This window comes from Lissotriton vulgaris, chromosome 6 (assembly GCF_964263255.1).
Source record: "Lissotriton vulgaris chromosome 6, aLisVul1.2, whole genome shotgun sequence".
NCBI classification, from domain to species: Eukaryota; Metazoa; Chordata; class Amphibia; order Caudata; family Salamandridae; genus Lissotriton; species Lissotriton vulgaris.
Window position 1 is genome coordinate 1,129,259,603 of NC_141694.1, and position 13,387 is coordinate 1,129,272,989.

Below are 13,387 nucleotides of genomic sequence, written 5' to 3' on the forward strand. Positions count from 1 at the left end.
TAGGTCACTCCTCATGGCGTGCGTCTCTTTTTCTCGGGTGCAAGTTTACTGCGCTGGCATTATGCCGGCTTGCAGAAGATAACGTACCAATTTTCCTAAACAAGAGACAAGAAGAAGAATAAGACTGGTGTACTTTCATAGTCGACTCCAATGGAAGTCCATAGTGCTCGTAGAATTTGTTCTCGCCACCGCCGAGTAGCAAGGACAACAGCTTCCTCTAACAGCCGTTGCACCTGCAAGGCATTGAAGGCACGCCTGCGCCGCAGTACCCTGATGGTGTCCCGCCTCCAGCAGGAGCTCCACCACTTTTCAAAGGAGTTGGAGAGGCTCCGCGTAGAGCACGCCTTGCTCCGCCAGGAGCATGATGCCCTGGCCCAAAAAGTTGACAGCATCCACCCATAGTGTCCCTTGCCCCTTTTTTAGAGACTTTTGGGGGGTGGGAATTGGGAGTTGGGTTTTTGGGGACTTTTGAAGGACAATCGTTGGGGTTAGGGAGGGTCTTGCGGGAGATTATTTTGTTAGGGATATAAATATACTTTTTCAAACTTTATCTGAGCATACCCGTTTCTTACTGCTTGCCTGGTGGGTGGGGGTTTAACAGTGACTTTGTTTTCCTGAAAGTTTAGTTCCATTTTCTTCCTTTAAGTGTAAATGCCCAAATGTTTTCAACACTAAGTGCCTCTCACAGAGTAAGTGAAGTGAATCCAAGAGTCCTAGGACTTTAGTAGTACTACCTTCAGTCTCTCGTCTCTCCTACTAATACTCCATTATACCCCCAAACCACCAAACGCTTATCTTACCTGTAATTTGTGTTTGAAAGTAGGGCTAGACCCAGGGCTGGCTCCACGGGAAACAGCGAATAAGGTTGGCAATCTTGGTCGGATAAAATTTCCTCATAGCGGTGGTACTAGTGGTGTGACACAGTGGCAGTTGCATGCCTATGAAAAAAAAGAAAATGAAATCTGGTTTGTCCTCCTGAGCAATTCAACGGTACAACTGAGAATATAGCAGGTGACAGAAGTACACTAGAACAGTGCCACATTGTAGCCTAACAAATGGTAAAGTATAACTACTAATTCGGTTGAAGTTCTTTGACATTAGCCATGGTTCTTTGTCAAGCAGAGTAAGAATATATCCTCGGATTTCTTCACCAGCCTGTTGCTATCACCTTATCCTCCCCAGCAAGTGTGTGGATTTATTGCTGTAATTTAGTCACACATCAATCAAAACCACACAGCCCGGGGGAAGAGGGTTAGGGTTTGAAAAATGGATGGGTACGGGGGTTTTTGGGAAAGGTTTTGGGAGACAAGAAAAATAGCACAGCATAGACAAACAATTGTGAACATAAACAAATCTTTGGGTACAAACCTATCCATCAATCTTTGAAAGTGCATGCACTACTGCATGCATGTCAGTGAAAAGTAAGTAGTACTTTTGACAACTGTGCAAGAAAGAATGCGACAGTACAGGGCCTGTGTGGAATTATTGATAACGATATTCAACATAAGGTCTCTGTAGCCAGATACCCGAGAGCCTTGCTGGTCACTATAAATCCATTCACAACAACACTCAGTGGGGTTGGTCTGGAAGGTATAGTAGATAGAAAAGGAGAAATTGCTTTTTTTCTAGGTGTCCCCTCACTCACCAGGGTTGCCCCTTGGTGACATGCTTCATCATTGGGGCCATCCCAGTCCTCTACGGCCTGGGGCGTGCTGCGACTTGCGAATTACGTAGGAGCACTTACAAATGACTATGTGTGGTGCAGATGTGATAGTGGAGTGGACTAAGTGATGTGTTAAGGGATCAATTTAGAAGCAGAGAGAGATCCAAGAAATGCAGTCACAGTCAGAGAAAAAGGCAAGGGATACTGTATCTATGTGGTTGTAGTGGTCCTGTTGGAAGTGGTAAGTAAGTTGCCTGCAGGAAAAAAAATCCTCTTATTAGCGGCACTCCTCCATTGCAGCCGACGCTTCGTCCATCGATGTTGGTCACCAGAAGACACCCCGTAAAAAAAGCACAGCATAGACAAACAATTGAACATAAACAATTCTTTGGGTACAAACCTATCCATCAATCTTTGAAAGTGCATGCACTACTGCATGCATGTCAGTGAAAAGTAAGTAGTACTTTCGACAACTGTGCAAGAAAGAATGCGACAGTACAGGGCCTGTGTGGAATTATTGATAACGATATTCAACATAAGGTCTCTGTAGCCAGATACCCGAGAGCCTTGCTGGTCACTATAAATCCATTCACAACAACACTCAGTGGGGTTGGTCTGGAAGGTATAGTAGATAGAAAAGGAGAAATTGCTTTTTTTCTAGGTGTCCCCTCACTCACCAGGGTTGCCCCTTGGTGACATGCTTCATCATTGGGGCCATCCCAGTCCTCTACGGCCTGGGGCGTGCTGCGACTTGCGAATTACGTAGGAGCACTTACAAATGACTATGTGTGGTGCAGATGTGATAGTGGAGTGGACTAAGTGATGTGTTAAGGGATCAATTTAGAAGCAGAGAGAGATCCAAGAAATGCAGTCACAGTCAGAGAAAAAGGCAAGGGATACTGTATCTATGTGGTTGTAGTGGTCCTGTTGGAAGTGGTAAGTAAGTTGCCTGCAGAAAAAAAATCCTCTTATTAGCGACACTCCTCCATTGCAGCCGACGCTTCGTCCATCGATGTTGGTCACCAGAAGACACCCTGTCCACTGCCTGCCTGATGCTGAATTGTGGCTCACTACTGTGAAGCCTGACTCCATCCTTTTTTCCCCATTGCAGAGACTGAAACCCGGCCTGTAATTATTCAACGAAAAACAGGAAGTGATATAATATTACAACACCACTGATAAATAAATATAAGGTATGTAGGCTGTGGAGTGCAAAAAGTCACAATTTGATTTTCCTAGTAGACAGTACAATATTTTTGAAAGTGCGTACTCTGAGTCACCTTTTGAAGGATAAATAAGTATGGGCAAATTAATGTAGCGGATCTTTCCCCTCAAGCTAGGTGTACTGTAAACTGTGTTTTAGAACAAAATTAGATCTTCCTAGCAGTGCTCCCACCCAGACCCTTACTAAAGCCAGTCGCAAAAATGTAGAAGACCCCCAATCAAATCTCAAAAAACGAGGCCTAGCAGAAAACTGGTGACAAAACTTACTTTGAAAGTAAAAGTAGGCCGAAGTACCCCTTCCTAATTACCCCTAACCCACCGTGGATTGCATTCAAACCACTTGCAAGCAACCAAGCAAAAGTAGCCATGGCCAGCATCGCTCCAAGACTCGAAATCCCCCCCACTCAAACACATGCAATAGAAATACTGCTAACCCTAACGAACCCTAAGTTAAGAATAGTGGCAAAGCCTTTCTTTAACTATGCCAAATCCCCCCTTTCCCACCATGGATTTTCTTCAAATGACTTGCAACCAAAATTACACATTCTCACAAGTGCTCTAAGACCCCAGAACTCAGTTGCAAAAATCTAGAACACCCCGAAACACATGCAATCCTGCTGCTAGGGCTAACCCTAACGAACCCTAAGTTACAAAAAGTGCCAAAAGGCTTTTCCGCGAGGATTTTGTCCCAACCACTTCTACCCGGTATTAGACCTTCCCAGGAATGCCCCAAGACCCGCCAACCCACCCGCCAAGAAGCATAACACCCCCAAACAGGCCAAAAACAAAATCTCATACTTGCAATATTTCTCGGCCTTCGGTCCAAACGCACTGCGTAGCTAGGCCATAAGTCGGGGTTGCCACGACGGATTTCCTGAAAAGCAAATGCAATCAAGATTAGAGTGTCCCAGCAGTGCTCCCAGACCACGAAACTCACCCACAAACACCAGGAAGCCCCCCTAAGAGCACCTCAAAGGCAAGCAAGTCATCAAAAACACAAAAAAAATTCCGCCTGGGATTTGGTCCAAAACACTTTTATCCGGTATTAGAGCTTCCCAGCAATGGCCCCAGAGCCGTCAACCCAGGAGAAAACGAGTAGAAGACCCCCAAACAGCCAAAGAGCAAAAGTACAAAAATGGGGACCCAGTCAATTTTTCGCAAATTTCCCAAATCACTCCGCGCGCGCTCTGCAGCTAGGCCCTAACTCCCCTCTGCCACCATGGATTTGCTTCAAACCTCTTGCAAAGTAAACTATATATAGCCAGCAGTGCACCCAGACCCCGAAACCCACCCACAAACACCAGGAAGCCCCCCAAACAGGCCCCCGAAAATGCTACATTGAGCAAAATGTCAGAAATAGCCAAAAAAAAATCGGCCTGGATTTTGTCCCAACCACTTCTACCCGGTATTAGACCTTCCCAGGAATGCCCCAAGACCCGCCAACCCACCCGCCAAGAAGCATAACACCCCCAAACAGGCCAAAAGCAAAATCTCATACTTGCAATATTTCTCGGCCTTCGGTCCAAACGCGCTGCGTAGCTAGGCCATAAGTCGGGGTTGCCACGACGGATTTCCTGAAAAGCAAATGCAATCAAGATTAGAGTGTCCCAGCAGTGCTCCCAGACCACGAAACTCACCCACAAACACCAGGAAGTCCCCCAAACAGGCCCCCGAAAACGCTACATTGAGCAAAATGTCAGAAATAGCCAAAAAAAAATCGGCCTGGATTTTGTCCCAACCACTTCTACCCGGTATTAGACCTTCCCAGGAATGCCCCAAGACCCGCCAACCCACCCGCCAAGAAGCATAACACCCCCAAACAGGCCAAAAGCAAAATCTCATACTTGCAATATTTCTCGGCCTTCGGTCCAAACGCGCTGCGTAGCTAGGCCATAAGTCGGGGTTGCCACAACGGATTTCCTGAAAAGCAAATGCAATCAAGATTAGAGTGTCCCAGCAGTGCTCCCAGACCACGAAACTCACCCACAAACACCAGGAAGCCCCCCAAACAGGCCCCCGAAAACGCTACATTGAGCAAAATGTCAGAAATAGCCAAAAAAAAATCAGCCTGGATTTTGTCCCAACCACTTCTACCCAGTATTAGACCTTCCCAGGAATGCCCCAAGACCCGCCAACCCACCCGCCAAGAAGCATAACACCCCCAAACAGGCCAAAAGCAAAATCTCATACTTGCAATATTTCTCGGCCTTCGGTCCAAACGCGCTGCGTAGCTAGGCCATAAGTCGGGGTTGCCACGACGGATTTCCTGAAAAGCAAATGCAATCAAGATTAGAGTGTCCCAGCAGTGCTCCCAGACCACAAAACTCACCCACAAACACCAGGAAGCCCCCCAAACAGGCCCCCGAAAACGCTACATTGAGCAAAATGTCAGAAATAGCCCAAAAAAAATTGGCCTGGATTTTGTCCCAACCACTTATACCCGGTATTAGACCTTCCCCGGAATGCCCCAAGACCCGCCAACCCACCCACCAAGAAGCATAACACCCCCAAACAGGCCAAAAGCAAAATCTCATACTTGCAATATTTCTCGGCCTTCGGTCCAAACGCGCTGCGTAGCTAGGCCATAAGTCGGGGTTGCCACGACGGAATTCCTGAAAAGCAAATGCAATCAAGATTAGAGTGTCCCAGCAATGCTCCCAGACCACGAAACTCACCCACAAACAGACGGAACCTTCCCTAAGAGCACCTAAAAGGCAAGCAAGTCATCAAAAACACACAAAAAATTCTTCCTGGGATTTGGTCCAAACCACTTTTATCTGGTATTAGAGCTTCCCAACAATGGTCCCAGAGCCGTCAACTCACCTGCAAAGAGGTACAACAACACCCCCACAAGTGCTGAGTCTTTCTTCATTGGGCGTAAACCAGCCCTCTGGTTTGATGGAAATAGGAGTCTGGAGGAGGAGGATAGAGGAGCATGTTCTTCTGAACTTGTGAACCTGAGGAATGCAGACTGCGGCAACTTCAAATCAATTAACAAACCAGTGAAGACAGTTCTGCTGATGGGCTTGATTTTGTGATTATCTGATTAAAGTTTGAAATATATTAACTGTGCACAACAAAGAAAGACAGACACACAGGAATAAAAGTGAATAGGGACGAAAAAGAAAGTTATTGATTCATTGTCTCATTTTCAGGGCTCGGTATCACGGTCCAGGAATAAGAATAAGGCTTCGTCATCATACTCTGCAAATTCAGGCAGGGTGAGCTCAGTGTCACCTGACAGCGGAGAAATTCCCTCATCTATGTTGCTGGCCACCTCCTCTTCATCCGGCACGCTTTCTCGTACTCTGAAATCTGGTGGTATGAGGTGCTGATTCATCTTGATCATTGTTAACCTCTCCACATTTTTGGGCGAGAGGCGGCTCCGTTTGGGAGTTACAATGCCACCAGCAGCACTGAAAACCCATTCAGAAGACACGCTTGCGAGTGGGCAAGACAAGTAGTTTAAAGCCAGGTTGGTGAGCTGTGGCCACAATTCTTTTTTCCCATGCCAATACGCCAATGGGTCAGAATTAACATACACCTCTGTTGAGTCATTCAGATAGTCCTTCACCATCGACTCAAGGTCCTCTTCCAAGGTTCCTCCACTTTGCTTAGCTCTTGCTGTGCCTCTGACCTTTTGTGAACCAAACCCACGCAGAGCTAGCCAATCCTCTTCAGCCTCCAATGTTTCTGTTGTGTCTTGTGCAGATGATCCGGTTGCCGGTGTCTTTAACGGCTGAGAGGTCACTTGTGCCACAGCCACAGGTGCAGAAGTGGATTGTTTTGACTGGGGATGGCCTGCTGATGTACTGCCATTTCCTTCAATTTCCAGCCGTTCTCTTTCAAACCTCTTGGCTGACAAGGCTAGCCAACGTTTGTACTTTGGAACATGTTGATCATCAAAAGGAAAGAATGCTTGGCCTGCCAGCGCCTTTTTGTAGCGTGGATCCAGAATAGTAGCACAAATGTAATGCTTTTCTGAGTGGATCTTTTTAAGACGTTCATCACCTTGTAGGAGCTCTAATAATTTCTCAGCCAGAAGCAAAGAGTCTTGGTTTTTGTCATCTTTTCCAAACACAGAACACACCTCCTTCAGTTGGTCCTCCAGCATGTACAACAATGGGATAGCTTTTCCCAAATTAGAGTCATCCTTGCTGACTGCATGCGTGAAGAACTCAAAAGGACGAAGCATGCGTGTCAGGCTTTGAACTATGTTCCATTGCGGCCCACCCATCCTCAGCTCCTCTGTACCCTCTGTAAGGAAATATTGATCGAGTTCCGTATACTGCTCATACAGACGCTCAGGCATGTAGAAGGTTGAGTTCCAACGTGTTACCACCTCCTGGATGAGTGCTTTCACTGGCATTTTACGTTGATATAGCAGGCTCCTCAGCTGCTTCCGGGCCTTAAAAGAATGGCTGAAATGCTTGCACATTTTTCGGCATGTGTCCAATACACTGTACGCTGCACTGCCTTTATTACCCAAGAATTTTTGGACAACCAGGTTTATACAGTGCGCCAAACACGGCACTCTGAAATAGTAACCGTCCCTCATGGCCTTAACTATATTGGCGCCATTGTCCGTGGAAACATAACCAACCCGGCGTTTTAGTGGGGACAGCCAGTTAAGGACCTTTGTGTTAAAGACATCCAAAATGTTTTCTACTGTGTGACGTTTCTCCAAACCAAACATGGCTAGTGTTGCATGTTTCCGAGAAGCTTTAAAAACAATGTCCGTGTCAACACCTGTGTTTAGCTTTGCTTTAGCCCCTGAAAAAGAGACCCAGTGTGCAGTGATGCACATGTAATCAGCGCCTGCGCCACTGGTCCACATGTCTGTTGTCAGATGTATAGTGTGAACAGCACTCTTCTGCAAAGCTGCCCCAATCACCTTCAGAACATCTTCATGTAGTGCTGGAACCGCAACTCGGGCAAAATAGAACCGGCTAGGAACCTTCCATTTAGGGCAGAGCGCTGCCACTAATTCTAGAAAACCAACCCCTTCTACTAAAGAAAAAGGGAGAAGGTCCAGAGCTAGCATTTTAGCCAGCTTAGTGTTATACAGACGCGTCATTGGGTGGTTGCGTTCATATTGCGCTTCTGTAAACAACATCTTTTTAATGTTGCCCTGGACCAAGGATTTACGGGATGATGATGATGATATCTTCGACCCAGTTACGCTCGCTGATGAACTTTTCCGCATTGATGTCTCACTCTCTCCCACACTCTTAGTGTGCCTCACATGGGGTGTGCTGCTGACAGGGGTACTGGGTGTAAGTGAAGTGTTTGAATCGTCTTCTTCCTCCTCGTCATCATCAGATGAAAAATCAACGTTTTCATTACGTGCAATTCCGGCTTTCTTAAACGCCTCTAGGTGCGGAAACCATTCAACAGGGTGCGCTCTCTTAAGATGACCTCTCTGGCCTCCGGTACCATAGTTAGAACCAAGCTTACCACGACCAACTCGAACCTTACAAATGCTACAAATGGCTACGTTTTCCATTTTTGGGCAAACACTAAAGAAGTCCCAAACTGGAGACTTGAAATGTCTTTGGAGGCCGGAGGAGGCGGCGATACTAGTGGTGGTGGTCCTGCTGCTAATGCCAGATGAAGTGGAGGATGTGGATTGCCGAACTTCAGTACGTTTTGCACATTCACCACCACGAATTGAGGTCGAGGTGGGTACCTTCTTGCGAGGAAGAAATATGGAAGCGGTAGGTTTTGGTGTACTACTTAACTCCAAATCTAATGATTCCATTTCCATTGCCTCCTCGTCAACATCATCATCACGCTCAGCAGCATCTCGGGATAGGGTCAAAATGTCTCTTTGCTGCATGCCCGGTGGGGCTGCAGTGACCTTTGTGATGACTGGCTCGTCGTCATCGTGAGAGGCTTCATCACCAGCAGTATCTGTCACTTCTTGTTGAGCCTCATCACACTCCATAGCTATGAGTTTTTCGACGACCTTCCTTTTACGCTTAGGTACCTTTGTCAGATCATGGTGTGCCTCACTCTCAGGCTGCGGTGATGGTACCCAATCGTCATCCAGATCATCAGTAGGAGGTGGGCTTGAAGAAGATGTAGACACCCCCCTTGATCTTTTCCTTGCTAGGGATGTGGAAGACAATGAATGATCATCAGGAGGAGTGGCTTCCAATGATACCTCGGCTTCATTGTCGATTTCCTGATGTGCCCCTACTTCGGGAGGAACAACTATTGTGGGCACTTGTGAACCTCCATGCACCTTTGCTTGCGCATCTCCTTTTGCTGCCTCTCCTTCCACATGTACTTGGGCGTGTACTTGCACATGGTGTTGTTGTTGCGGCTGTGGTTGTTCAACACTTGTCAGATGAGTTACAACAACCTGTGTTGATTCAGGGACATTGCTGCTACTTTCTTGCGATGAGCCAACATCACTGGTCGATGGTGATTGGAGAAGTACACTGACTGCCTCTGAAGCACTCAAGGGCTTTGACTTAAGTTGGCGTGGTGGTGGAGGCACTGAACAAAATGGAGCAGGGGTGCTGCTCCCAGCTTGGTCCCCAGCAGATCCTGCTGTTGCAGGCGTACTTTTTTTTTTGCTCCCAAAAAACGTGGCGGGTGGCACACCAGCCTCCTTGGTAACTTGCTTCTTCTGCTCCTTACTAGCAACTTTCTTGCTAGAGGAGCTACGGAGACCTTTTTTTGGGGCCATCTTCTTCAGAGCAGGTCAGACAGCAGGCCGCAGTTGCACGAATTGTAGAGTTGTCTGAGGCCAGACGTGACGTCGCGTGACGTTATGCTGCACACACACACCGCTGCAGGACTTCTTCCTGGCACTGGTGGTTCTCTTGAGTCTTGTGCACCTAAAAACAATGGAAGACAGAGGAACATCAGTTCAGTTATACAGCACAAAAAAAATCGAAAAACACTGCAAAATCAGCACAATCCCAATCCATCCATGCCCTCCATGATGTTTAAATTCAAGACAACCCACAGAAAGACTAGGCCCATGCAAGACTCACTACCCCTGGGCATAAATAAAGGTTGAAAAGTAGGCAAAATGGTTGCAGGCCTAACAACAAAGCCTGCATTCAAAATGGCCACTTGCCTGCCAGCACATGGCCAGTGCCTGTAGCTGCACTCAAAATGGCCACCAGCCACATGGCCTGTCCCTCCCCATGAACACCCCCAAAAATCGAAAAACACTGCAAAATCAGCACAATCCCATTCCAGCCATGCCCTCCATGATGTTTAAGTTCAAGACAGCCCACAGAAAGACTAGGCCCATGCTAGACTCAAATACCCCTGGTGAAAAGGCCACAAGTACAGGCCCAAAAAACGAAAATCACTGAAAAATCAGCACAATCCCAATCCATCCATGCCCTCCATGATGTTTAAATTCAAGACAACCCAAAGAAAGACTAGGCCCATGCTAGACTCAAATACCCCTGGTGAAAAGGCCACAAGTATAGGCCCAAAAAACGAAAATCACTGAAAAATCAGCACAATCCCAATCCATCCATGCCCTCCATGATGTTTAAATTCAAGCCAACCCACAGAAAGACTAGGCCCATGCTAGACTCAAATACCCCTGGTGAAAAGGCCACAAGTACAGGCCCAAAAAACGAAAATCACTGAAAAATCAGCACAATCCCAATCCATCCATGCCCTCCATGATGTTTAAATTCAAGACAACCCACAGAAAGACTAGGCCCATGCTAGACTCAAATACCCCTGGTGAAAAGGCCACAAGTACAGGCCCAAAAAACGAAAAACACTGCAAAATCAGCACAATCCCAATCCATCCATGCCCTCCATGATGTTTAAATTCAAGACAACCCACAGAAAGACTAGGCCCATGCAAGACTCACTACCCCTGGGCATAAATAAAGGTTGAAAAGTAGGCAAAATGGTTGCAGGCCTAACAACAAAGCCTGCATTCAAAATGGCCACTTGCCTGCCAGCACATGGCCAGTGCCTGTAGCTGCACTCAAAATGGCCACCAGCCACATGGCCTGTCCCTCCCCATGAACACCCCCAAAAATCGAAAAACACTGCAAAATCAGCACAATCCCAATCCATCCATGCCCTCCATGATGTTTAAATTCAAGACAACCCACAGAAAGACTAGGCCCATGCAAGACTCACTACCCCTGGGCATAAATAAAGGTTGAAAAGTAGGCAAAATGGTTGCAGGCCTAACAACAAAGCCTGCATTCAAAATGGCCACTTGCCTGCCAGCACATGGCCAGTGCCTGTAGCTGCACTCAAAATGGCCACCAGCCACAAAGCCTGTCCCTCCCCATGAACACCCCCAAAAATCGAAAAACACTGCAAAATCAGCACAATCCCATTCCATCCATGCCCTCCATGATGTTTAAGTTCCAGACAGCCCACAGAAAGACTAGGCCCATGCTAGACTCAAATACCCCTGGTGAAAAGGCCACAAGTACAGCCCCAAAAAACGAAAATCACTGAAAAATCAGCACAATCCCATTCCATCCATGGCCTCCATGATGTTTAAGTTCAAGACAGCCCACAGAAAGACTAGGCCCATGCTAGACTCAAATACCCCTGGTGAAAAGGCCACAAGTACAGCCCCAAAAAACGAAAATCACTGAAAAATCAGCACAATCCCAATCCATCCATGCCCTCCATGATGTTTAAGTTCAAGACAACCCACAGAAAGACTCAGTCCACCCACCACTGAGTACCCCTGGGCAAAAGGCCCCAAAACAGCCCAAAAATCGAAAATTCCAAAATTTTAGTTGCAGCAACTGTAATGCCCCAAACAAACTTACTTGTAAAATTTCTAATCCAACAGTGATCCAAAGAAAGTCAAAAAGGCCTCAAATCCAAAGATCCAGCAGCATCCACAAAAAGTAATCCTTCCAGCTCCAGATCCAAATGAAAAGTGACCAGGAGATGGACAAAGCACTGGGAGGAGCCTGCTGAACAGGAACAGGAAGTTGAAGACTGTGGGGCACTTCCTTCCTCCCACCCCCTCCCCCCCTCCCCAAAATGGACTCCTCGCTAAAAAAGTGCAGGCAAATGTCAACCTAAGGAGTTATTCAGATAAAAATCATCATTTCAAGAAGGTTTATGCTGCTTGCTGGTGGATTTCTTGTGCAGAATTGCAAATTTTATATTTTCGCTTGTGCGAGATTCTTGCTGCTCGCCGCATCTCAAATCTCGCAATTGCGAAGTACCGCGAGACGTGATCTCGCCGTACTTGCGTTGACAAACTATCGCTGGCAAGCCGCGATGACTTAATCGCGCTCGCCAATTCCCACGGGATCACACAGCAAGATCCAAAATGGCGCAGCACTCGCAAACTATCGAGAAAAACAACTCGGCAAACGATGATAAACGCCGCGCGCCGCAAAAATTGTATCACCAACGCCGCGCGCCGCAAAAAAAATCCGCTGCGTGCGAATTTGCGGATTTTGCGGGAAATTCGCAAATCTCGCGGATTGAAAATTTCCCAAAAATCCGCGGGCGAAACAGATTTTCCGCCCATGCTTAGTGTGCATGCGAATGGCATGGTCTCTTGACAAGGCCTCTTCCAGAGCCAGGGTGGGCGTGGTACGCTTTATGGTGACTCAACAATACCCATCTATTGCAGCTTGCTGACTGCTGTGGAGGAAAGAAAGGGCTCAGTAAGAAGGAGGCGGTGTCTGCGTTCAGCTTCTTACTTGGTTACACACTTATTGGCTAATACCGTCCAAACATGAAGCATTGCCTCGTGAAGAGGGCAGTGAGAATATTTTTTGGTTTCCCTGAATTATTAGATATGGATCAATTAGTACAAATAATGTCTGATAACATCCCCTCTGTGATACCTTTACCTTCATCATGTTAGTGTCTAATAAAGTTATCCACTCAGTCAGGGGCTACAAGCCATTTTTTGAGAGGGCAATGCCTCACTATGGTACCATCATGATAATCATTATGTCGGATCCTGGAACATATATCGAGGCTACTAGCACGTGTTCAATCTTACTCCACTATTTTGGACACGTCTTCCTTTATCCATGTCATCTATCGCTAATGTCATGAGAGGCCTTCATATGCATGTGAGGCATTGCCAAATTGGTGGATGCCTTTAAAAACAATTCCCTTTAATCCTTGATATGTACCTGATGCACTGAACTGTGCTCAATTAATAACAAGCATTTGCAATGCAATTGGACTCGCCTTTGGGACCTTATATGTATTTAGCTATGCAGCACATTAGCCTGCGTCCTGAAAAATCTACTTTTCTTTAACATATAGGGAAAGTAAGCACCAAATTGCGTGATGCCAGGTATGGGAACACATGGAGAGAAATATTGCCTTTCAGCAGGAAATGGTATAGTCCTAAGCTCTGTTTTTAATATACAAGCCTTGACTTCAGTGGTCATATCACTGAAAATACAAGATTTGAAAAAATATATATTATTGTCTACAGGTGCTTGCGGAAGACAATTTCTATGGACTGGAATTCAGTCCATAGAATACCAGAAAGTGGTTCTG